The sequence below is a fragment of the Coregonus lavaretus genome, assembly GCF_964263955.1.
Source record: "Coregonus lavaretus genome assembly, contig: HAP1_SCAFFOLD_465, whole genome shotgun sequence".
Taxonomy (NCBI): domain Eukaryota; kingdom Metazoa; phylum Chordata; class Actinopteri; order Salmoniformes; family Salmonidae; genus Coregonus; species Coregonus lavaretus.
In genome coordinates, this window is record NW_028164548.1 from 136318 (window position 1) to 148118 (window position 11801).

The 11801-nt window shown below is 41.5% G+C and overlaps 1 pseudogene across 1 annotated transcript in view; it reads right to left on the reverse strand.

Moving 5' to 3' along the window:
• Positions 1-11801, reverse strand: part of LOC311116928 (protein NLRC3-like) — a 43418-nt pseudogene that overhangs the window by 19345 nt on the left and 12272 nt on the right. The window lies entirely within an intron of this gene.

Here is an 11801-nt window from a genome sequence, read left to right on the forward strand (position 1 = left end):
TCATTTGCCGTTAGTGAAAATCAATTCATCTTTACATTCTAAAATCATTAGAAATAGGCATATATTTCCTGTTATTGCAGAACAAAGCATATACTCGCGAAATATCCTATAGGCCTACAACAAGTTAGGATTGGCTACCATTCATTTGCTGCTAGTAAGAAGATAGAAAATGTATTTCGTTTATCTTTGCGTTTTAAAATAATTAGAAATAGCCATCTATTTCCTAGACTATTATTTATTTCGTTTCCATGCTCATTGCATAATAAATTCCTCACCTTTTCTGTGATGGTTTCATACTCACGAGGTAGCATATAGACCTACAACAAGGTTACTGTTCCAACCATCTCTCGTTTAATTGGACCCACTTCACAGCAGTAAATAGATCAGCTATTTCAAGTATTTTGCTCTATAATACCAGGGGTCTCATTTATAAACGTTGCCTACACACAAAATATGCGAACAAAACATGCATGTGGCACTTTTCACGCAAATGTTGTCATTTATAAAAACGGAACTTGACCTGAGAATTTGCTGCAAACTTTAGACCATGCGTGCGCACAGTTTCTAGTGGTTGAAGTCTTGCATATTAAGAAGGCAAAAGTAGCCTGGTAGCTTTGTGCAGATGGGGAATATATGACGAGACTCTTATTCAGAACAAAACAACCGGTAGGCCTAGCTAAATATAATAACAAGATGCAATCATTTGCTGCTAGTGAAAATCCATTTATCTTTACATTCTAAAATAATTAGAAATATATTTTACATTTACATTTTAGTCATTTAGCAGACGCTCTTATCCAGAGCGACTTACAGTTAGTGCATACATTATTTTATCGAACCCACAACCCTGGCGTTGCAAACGCCATGCTCTACCAACTGAGCTACATCCCCTGCCGGCCATTCCCTCCCCTACCCTGGACGACGCTCCGCCCCATGAGGTCTCCCGCATATATTTCCTGTTATTGCAGAACAAAGCCTATACTCGCAAAATATCCTATAGGCCTACAACAAGTTCGGATTGGCTACCATTCGTCCCATCTCTCATTTAATAGGACCCACTTCACAGTAGTAAATAGATCAGCTACAGTATTTCCAGCAGCCTATTTTGCTCTATGCGATCCGATCCGAAGCGCAGTTTAACGTTAGAACAGACGATTCACCTTTTCCGTTGACGTTTGTAGGCGACGTCTGAATGATGTAATGTGACATTTCTTGCGTAGACAATATTTCATTTATAAACATAATACATTATCATAATCATTGCATAATAAATTCCTCACCTTTTCTGGCCATGATGAGTTCATATTCCCGATGTAGCCATACAACAAATTACCATGCGCATTTCTCATTTAATTGGGCCTATCAGAGAGGCTTTTATTTAAAGTGTTTGCTCTATGCAGATGACAGGGTGCGCGGCGCGGTTTATAACATACAGCAGAATGGAACAGGTGAACAGACAGATGATCTTTTGGATTGAAGTGTGTAGGCTACCAATAAACTCTAGTTTATTTTTATTTTTTCGAGTAGACAATGTTTCAGAATTTGTGGGCAGTGAAGCATATTTAGTTTCGGGAAAAAGTGAATGCAAAACATTACTTCATTCAAACGATCTGTTTACAAGTCCACAACTATTTGCAATTGTTTTTGTCTTTCAGAAACGGTCAGATAGACCGACAGCAAATGTCACTGTAAAATAAAACATTCTGCCAACACCTCCAAAGACATTTGAAGTTCGCCATGGATATGTTCTTTAGATATACTGTCTGGGCCTAATTCCAATACTTCCCAACTATACAGCAAATAAGGTCGTTATTGTCACCATGAAGGGTGAATGATGGGCGTATTTCACGTGGAGTTATAACGCTCATTGTTACTCATCAAACCACAACTGAGTGAGACAAATAAAACCTTAGTGGTTTGATGAGTAAAAATTTTAACATAGCTACAAAGAGACCATTAGAACAATTCAACTTTAGCGATGACAAATATGATGTGAGACGCCGCTGGCCGATCAGAAAGCTCCGGCTGAAAAGTGCCCATTGCCAAAAACCCGAGGATGGATAACACTTTGACGCGCACCCGAATGGCATGGGATTGCCTTTTGTCGTATATGATGAATGGTGGCAATTATTGCTGTCAACAAAAGGAGTCGGCTCATACTGAACATTGATCATAAGGTTTATTCAGACCACAAGCTTCAGCATGAGTTTACAGACACGCGTGGTCCGGAGAGCAGTGTCGTCCAATTCTAATGTCTGCTCTGTCCTATCTTCTTCGTGTACCCCTATTTATAACCAATGCAACAAGATGGGCTCCCTCTTCTGGCCAGTTTACAATACACTTCCTGTCTATTATATGTTACATTATACTAACATAACCAACATTCCATTTCGTCATGAAAAACATTTAACAAAGGCATAATCTTCAGATACGATAGGTGCTTTTATGGCGATGTGGGGGCCGTCTATTTCTCCGTTCGTATTTGATGGCAAAGAAACCGCTCTTAACCTGTTGCGCGATGGTGGAAATTGTATGTTACAGTACGTTTTGCTGATGATTGCATCCAAAACATTGGCTCATCGAGGGATGTGAGATGCCGCCGCTGGCCGATCAGCAAGCTCCGGCTGAAAAGTGCCCCGTTGCCAAAAACCCGAGGATGGATAACACTTTGACGCGCACCCGAATGGCATGGGTTTGCCTTTCTAAAGTAGGTCTTAAATCCTCTCAAAGATCCTATAAGATTAGTTTTGGGAAACGATATCTGATGAGCCAATCTGTACTTTCTGCTAAAAAGTCCCACCTGTCTCTAAAAAACGTTCTCTCTGTGAAATGCAGCGGTGCCAGATCTTCCAACAGAGCAGATCAGCCATCTCTCATTGGTTTTCCATTATCTCAGTCTTTTATAGGATTTACACAATAGTTTCACTTTCACACGTACCTCTAATTTAACAAATGACTGTACTTTATATGGATTATTATCATTACAAATGCACCGATGTGGTCAATTATATTTAACCTGTCAAGACGTTGCATGAATTCACAATGTCAATATAATTAAATAAATAAAAAAAATGTCATTATTACTCTCACAATTTCACACATTTTCAACATACAGTATATACCCTGCCCCCACCACGACCCAACAGACTCTTACCCTGCCCCCACCACCCAACAGACTCTTACCCTGCCCCCCCACCCAACAGACGCTTACCCTGCCCCCACCACCCAACAGACTCTTACCCTGCCCCCACCACCCAACAGACTCTTACCCTGCCCCCACCACCCAACAGACTCTTACCCTGCCCCCACCACCCAACAGACTCTTACCATGCCCCCACCACCCAACAGACTCTTACCCTGCCCCCACCACCCAACAGACTCTTACCCTGCCCCCACCACCCAACAGACTCTTACCCTGCCCCCACAACCCAACAGACGCTTACCCTGCCCCCACCACCCAACAGACTCTTACCCTGCCCCCACCACCCAACAGACTCTTACCCTGCCCCCACCACCCAACAGACTCTTACCCTGCCCCCACCACCACCCAACAGACTCTTACCCTGCCCCCACAACCCAACAGACTCTTACCCTGCCCCCACCACCCAACAGACTCTTACCCTGCCCCCACCACCCAACAGACTCTTACCCTGCCCCCACCACCCAACAGACTCTTACCCTGCCCCCCCCCACCCAACAGACTCTTACCCTGCCCCCACCACCCAACAGACTCTTACCCTGCCCCCCCCCCCCCCCACCATCCAGTTGTAAATGTCTACATATTATTATCATCTTTATCTTGTCTCATTCACTTATCTTGATTTGATTTGATTTATTTTGACCTGAGCTGTTGGAGCCCAGAGCACAAGATTTTATTTTCATCTAATCTAATTAACGATGGGATTTTAAAGTGTTTTCTAAAATTGACTATTATAATATTATTACTATTATTATTAATAGTAGCATCATAAATGTTATTTGTATTACTGCTGTTACCATGACAACTGTCTAGTAATCATTACTTTTAATGCTGTTAACAAATGTCAGTGCTATAATATTATTTGTGCTATTAAGGCGATTGACTTTATTGCTTTTTTCATATTGTTAAACAACATTCTAAGTCTGCTAACATTTCCTCACAAAATGTTACGAATTTCAGTATAGAAAAAATCACAATCATCATTGCGGGACTTTTATTTTGAAGGAAAATCGCTGAGGTCACGACCTTATTCTTACTAGGTCTTGTTTATTCATACCGGCGGAACGGAGGTGAAGTGAAGTAGCGGCACCATTGATCTACAATAAGAGGTGGACCCGTTCCTCTACTTCATTATAAATGGACTTCCTGTTTCAACACAGTGGGAGGATTCAACACCCATAGGTTCATGTAAAGTCTTCATACACTTAATACAAGTATTCAGCCTATAAGTTAAGATTCTATCTAGTAAAACTGCAATTACATTTTTGTATTTAATGAGGTGATGTTTTGCAGTGCTACCAGGAGAGCGCAGTGTGACACAACAACCAGGTTTGGCAGAAGGACTCCAGACCAGTGGTTCCCAACCTGTGGTCCTTGGGGTGTGGTGCAGGTGGTCCTCAATTACTTTTAGATTGTAGTATTTTATTATTCAAAAATAATAACAGTTGGGAGTATTAATGGTATTATAAGCAATTTTACATTCCTTGTCACAATGCAACTAGTTTATAATAATAATAGACCTTTACAGGCTTTGTTACATTCACATCTAGTGATATAATTTGACCGGCAATATATTTGATGTGAAAAAAGAACAGCGACTCCGTGAATGGTGGTCCTCAAGAGCTTTGGACGGTGATTTGATGGTCTCCAGAATGGGAAAGTTTGGGAACCGCTGAGCTAGACAGTCACATCTGTGTGGTAACATGATAGGATGGAAAACCAATGATATACAATGATTCTGCAAACCCAAAACAGACTGATTATAATGTATAGTATATGACGTTACATTGAACTAATCACAGTAATCAGAGACCAACTCACACACAGTATATACAAAGACACACACAAACAAAATACATTCCTAGGTGAAGAAGTGTCTTAGTCCACAGACTAGGAGACAGGCCTCAGCGTCTTCAGATTAGGTGAAGAAGTGTCTTAGTCCACAGACTAGGAGACAGGCCTCAGCGTCTTCAGATTAGGTGAAGAAGTGTTTTAGTCCACAGACTAGGAGACAGGCCTCAGCGTCTTCAGATTAGGTTCTACAAGAAAGAGGATGGAGGAGAAGGGAAGAGAGAGATCAGAAAGTATGGAGGAGAAGGGGAGAGAGAGATCAGAAAGTATGGAGGAGAAGGGAAGAGAGAGATCAGAAAGTATGGAGCAGAAGGGAAGAGAGAGATCAGAAAGTATGGAGGAGAAGGGAAGAGAGAGATCAGAAAGTATGGAGGAGAAGGGGAGAGAGAGATCAGAAAGTATGGAGGAGAAGAGAAGAGAGAGATCAGAAAGTATGGAGGAGAAGGGAAGAGAGAGATCAGAAAGTATGGAGGAGAAGGGAAGAGAGAGATTAGAATGTATGGAGGAGAAGGGAAGAGAGAGATCAGAAAGTATGGAGGAGAAGGGAAGAGAGAGATCAGAATGTATGGAGGAGAAGGGAAGAGAGAGATCAGAAAGTATGGAGGAGAAGGGAAGAGAGATCAGAAAGTATGGAGGAGAAGGGAAGAGAGAGATCAGAAAGTATGGAGGGGAAGGGAAGAGAGAGATCAGAAAGTATGGAGGGGAAGGGAAGAGAGAGATCAGAAAGTATGGAGGAGAAGGGAAGAGAGAGATCAGAAAGTATGGAGGAGAAGGTAAGAGAGAGATCAGAAAGTATGGAGGAGAAGGGAAGAGAGAGATCAGAAAGTATGGAGGAGAAGGGAAGAGAGAGATCAGAAAGTATGGAAGAGAAGGGAAGAGAGAGATCAGAAAGTATGGAGGAGAAGGGAAGAGAGAGATCAGAAAGTATGGAGGAGAAGGAGGAGCTCCACCTGAGATAATGATGTGATGATGATTGTCCTATGATGTAACTACAATAAGATAACAGTCATTTATTACAGACAGAAACACAAAAACATGCTTCCATTCTGAAAAACAGTTCCTCTTAGATCTGGGTAGCTGTGTTTTTATTTGACCTATATTTAATCATTACACATATTCAAGATAGGGAGCAAAGAAAAAACTGTCTTACCTAGATTCACTCAAGTCCTTAACAAGATGGTTTTCATGTTCAACGAGAGCTTTGAGACAAGCTCCCGTCACTTCTGGTCCTTTGGGGATGACTGCTTTGAGTAGTTTTCTCATTCGGTCCTGTTCAGTTGTTTCAGCCGTTATTCTGGAGTGCTCTTCTTCACCAATCATGTTCTTTGACCACAGATCATCTGCTATTGGCATTGAGTTTTTGGTTCGCTGAATGAGTTTAGCCCAGTGTTTCTTCAGAAACTCCTCAGCAGGAATGTCAGGGACTGTTAATGCTGAAGGGGGGGTCAATTAAATTAATATGGCTTTAGGGTTAACAGCAGCTGTTTCTACATCTTCCAGTCTCTCCAGTTATCATTCCTCTGATAGTCATTTATTGTATAGAGCCGACTCCAGGGTTGTGGTCAATTCCAATTAAAGTCAGTCAATTTAAAATAAAAAAATTGAAATAATAATTTTTCCTATTAGGTTTATTGAGAAGTCATTGAAAATAGATGCCCTTATTAATGTTTTATCAACAATCTACTCAGAATAATCTAATGTCAAAGTGGAAATGTCCCCCATACATTCAACATCTGTAAGGTCCCTCAGTCAAATATCGCATTTCAAGCACAGATTCAACTTTATACAAAGACCAGGGATCTTTTAGAAAGCCTTATAAAGAAGGGCAGTGATTGGTAAATGGGAAACAATAACACATCAGACATTGAATATCTCTTTAAGCACGGTCAAGTTAATAATTATCCTGTGGGTGATGTATTAAACCACCCAGACACATCAAAGATGCAGTCGTCCTTCTGAACTGAGCTGCAGGACAGGAAGGAAACTGCTTAGTGATGTCACCATGAGGCCATTGGTGATTTTAAAACAGCTACAGAGTTCAATGTCTGTGACGGGAGAAAACTGAGGATGGATCAACAACATTGTAGTGACTCCACAATAATGACTTAAATGACAGAGTGAACGGAAGAATACAAATATACAGAATAAAAAAATATTCCAAAACAGAAATACCTTATCGACATAAGTATTCAGACCCTTTGCTATGAGACTTGAAATTGAGCTCAGGTGCATCCTGTTTCCATTGATCATCCTTGAGATGTTTGAACAACTTGATTGGAGTCCACCTGTGGTACATATAATTGATTGGACATGTTTGGGAAGGAACACACCTGTCTATATAAGGTCCCACAGTTGACAGTGCATGTCAGAGCAAAAACCAAGCCATGAGGTCGAAGGAATTGTCCGTAGAGCTCCGAGACAGGATTGTGTCGAGGCCCAGATCTGGGGAAGGGTACCAAAACATTTCTGCAGCATTGAAGGTATCCAAGAACACAGTGGCCTCTATCATTCTTAAATGGAAGAAGTTTAGAACCACCGAAACTCTTCCTAGAGCTGGCCGCCCGGCCAAACTGAGCAATCGGGGGAGAAGGCCTTGGTCAGGGAGGTGACCAAGAACCTGATGGTCACTCTGAAAGAGCTCCAGAGTTCCTCTGTGGAGATGGGAGAACCTTCCAGAAGGACAACCATCTCTGCAGCACTCCACCAATCAGGCCTTTATGGTAGAGTGGCCAGATGGAAGCCACTCCTTAGTAAAAGGCACATGACAGCCCGCTTTAAATTTGCCAAAAGGCACCAAAAGACTCTCAGACCATGAGAAACAAGATTCTCTGGTCTGATGAAACCAAGATTGAACTCTTTGGCCTGAATGCCAAGCATCACATCTGGAAGAACACTGGCACCATCCCTACGGTGAAGCATGGTGGTGGCAGCATCATACTGTGGGGATGTTTTTCAGCGGCAGGGACTGGGAGACTAGTCAGGATCGAGGGAAAGATGAATGGAGCAAAGTACAGAGAGATCCTTAATGAAATCCTGCTCCAGAGCGCTCAGGACCTCAGACTGGGGCGAAGGTTCACCTTCCAACAGGACAACGACCCTAAGCACACAGCCAAGACAACGCAGGAGTGGCTTCGGGACAAGTCTCTGAATGTCCTTGAGTGGCCCAGCCAGAGCCCGGACTTGAACCTGATCGAACATCTCTGGAGAGACCTGAAAATAGCTGTGCAGCGACGCTCCCCATCCAACCTGACAGAGCTTGAGAGGATCTGCAGAGAAGAATGGGAGAAACTCCCCAAATACAGGTGTGCCAAGCTTGTAGCATCATGCCCAAGAAGAATTGATGCTGTAATCGCTGCCAAAGGTGCTTCAACAAAGTACTGAGTAAAGGGTCTGAATACTTATGTAAATGTGATATTTCATGTTTTTTTTTTATATATATACATTTGCAACAATGTCTAAAAACCTGTTTTTGCTTTGTCATTATGGGGTATTTTGTGTAGATTGATGAGGGGAAAAAAACGATTTTATAAATTTTATAATAAGGCTGTAACGTAACAAAATGTGGAACAATTCAAGGGGTCTGAATACTTTCTGAATGCACTGTAACTCATGTTTACTTACTTGTTGAATGGGTGGCAGTGATGTATTCATCTGAAAGATAAACCAAATGAGGTTATATCACTCTAAATAGCATCTGTTACAAAAGTACAAAGTTATGATTGACATATGCTCCTACTTTTTGATACCACTTCTTTCCATGCAATCCTGTCATCATCACCGAATAACTCCATCTCAATGTCAACCCCTGTCATTTTCAAAACCGCCTTGAAAAAGCTTGGTGTGGCGTCTCTATGTATGAGATGAATCTTCTGGAGAGAGATGGAGAGAGCGAGAGAGAGATTGCTTGCAATGTAAACATATGTTTCCCATGCCAATAAAGCCATTTGAATTGAGAGCCAGCGAGCGAGAGAGAGCAATGGATAGAAATGTGACTTAAAATGTCCGATTCATGTTCTTAGTCTTCTAAAACTGTACCTGTGGATTGATGTAGGTAGAACAGGGAATGTTCAGTCTGAAGAAACTATTCAGTTTGAAGGCCTGCTCTGGTCTTGAGATGAGAACCCTTGAAGACCCTTGAGACTTTTCCTGTTGTTCCACAGCCTGCGAAACGAGGCATGAAATACACAGCCAGTCAATGTATAGTCTTATTCAAACATTATTCAGAAAACTAGCAACAAACTATTAACTTCATGTTATGAGTGTCAACATAAACCGTACCACTGCTTAGTTAAGGTCACCTCTAAAAGAATGGTACCTCACCTGTATTTGGCTGGGGTTACTGGGGAACAGGTATAGGCGCGGAATTAGTATTTCCTTTTTCACTGTCAGATAGAGCATCAGCTCACAGTGGACATCTATGTTCCACGAAAAGATATAGCTCAGTATAACAGAGATAACTGAGAACTTGGGATGGAGAATCTTAGCATGGAATCTGGTGACCTCATGCACTTCCTCAACAGACACTCCATGTTCCTCTACATGAAGAATCTTCATCTCATTCCTCAGGGAAGGGTTGGTCCCTGAACAACACAATAAAAAGGAGACAGAAAGACAAATATTGTATTATTCAAACAACTAAAACACAAAGAATATGCGGTACCAGATCACAGTAAACTCAAACTCCCAGAATATTCATTCATTCATTCAGGAAGTGAAACTCAGTTACATGGAAATGTCTTTCTGAATACTATGTGAATATGCTTTTACCTAAACAGACAAAGTGTGGCAGATGAACTTCCTCCAGTTCACCTAACTCCATAGTGATGTCCAGCAATGGACCACCTTGTCCGTACTGCATGTCTTTCAGAAGGTGACTGTAGGGTTCCCAGTTCCTGAAGTGATACTTCAGAATGACATCTCTCTCACACACCCAGCGGAGCCCAGACACTGTGCACTCATAACGCCCTTTGGGTGTCCTGTGCCTGAGGGCAACAACAAGATATGGTAGAGAGGGTCAATCGTCAAATGGAGAGGTTGGATTAGAAGCCTATTCCCAAAGGTAATGGGGAAATACACTAGCAAGTGGAATGAAATGTTAAAAGTAGTTATTTTACCTGAACATTGTCACTCCCTGGACAGTGGAAGTCAAGGGTTCAATCTGAAGCCAGTGTGTGGAGTCCTGAACAAGGACAAGCATGTCAGTTATACATATGGGGCCAGTTTCCTGGACACAGATTGAGTCTAGTGCTGGACTTAAAGCATGATCAATGGAAGTTTCAATAGAAAGTTTTTTAAGGTCCAAGATTAGGCTTAATCTTTGTCCGGGAAACTGGCCCATTAAATGAACAAAGTAATTTATCTAATGTATTTATTCAATGTTACATGGAATGCTGGTGATTGATCCAATTAAACTGTCTAATGACAAAATATGACAGGAGTTAAAATCCTGCATTCCTACAAGCAGAACACAGGACTGTCTATATCCCAGTATGAATGGTTGGTCAGTACACACCTGGCTTTCAGACTGTGTTTATATTACTAAAGCAGAACACAGGACTGTCTATATCCCAGTATGAATGGTTGGTCAGTACACACCTGGCTTTCAGACTGTGTTTATATTACTAAAGCAGAACACAGGACTGTCTATATCCCAGTATGAATGGTTGGTCAGTACACACCTGGCTTTCAGACTGTGCCTGACTCCTGAAGGTATGTAAAAGTAAGAATTGAAATTATGACTTACCTCAACATGGGCACAAGTCTTACAGCTCTGAGGAATCCCTGAAGTCAAAAGTAGTTGTTATTTAAAACGGACAATCTCATGTAATAATGAATTAATAAATATTAAACAGACTTGTAATAAAAATGAATGTAAGTGAGCAACAGTCTCAGAATGTACACTCATTATCATACCATAATCTGACATTAGTGTTATATTAATGAATGTTTGTGGAAGCAGGAAACAACATGGTTCTGGTCCATGTTTTGGAGATGTTGGGGGCCTGATTTCTGGTAGATCCCAGGATGAGAGCTTAAAGGTAGAGTCAGCTAAATTATGTTGTACGAGCAGCACCGCAGATATTGTGATGAGCAAGATGCCTGACTTCTCTCTCACACAGTATCTGCCCAGGTGCACGGGTTCTCTTCACTCTCTTACAGCGTGGTAGCCACCGGACCAAAACAGAGAAGTTTAGCATCGCGCTCCAACGCTCTTAGTTGTTGTAGAAGTTTACCCACTATGATGTTTACTTTGTGCATCTACATCATATTGCTGACTCTACCTTTAAGTTTGTTTTGACCAAATAGATCATGATTGTGTTCCTTGCCTGGGACTCAAGAACGCTTTAATCGTATTTTGATTTTAAAACAATTATCAGTTAACACTCACATATCTGGTCTCTGGTGTTCTCAGGTCCAGGCTTGATACAACACTCTCCACCATGGTCTCTGCTGTTGGGAAAGCAGATGGATAGACTGTGATTAAACTAAATACAACTTATAAAGGCTTTATATAGCATACATACAGTCTTCATAAGCAATACAAAGGGTGTATAAAGGGTGACAGAACAGCTCCCTATGTAGGGTGCATTGCCAAATGTGACATAACACTATGTCAACTTCCATGAAGTCAATACTGATGGTGACATTACAGGTGACATTGCTTATCTTGATGAAAGCCCCTAGAGACTTGAAGTCGCCAGGTATCATTTTAACAGGTTCTGATGCCCTCTTGTGGTTAGAGTGAAACTGA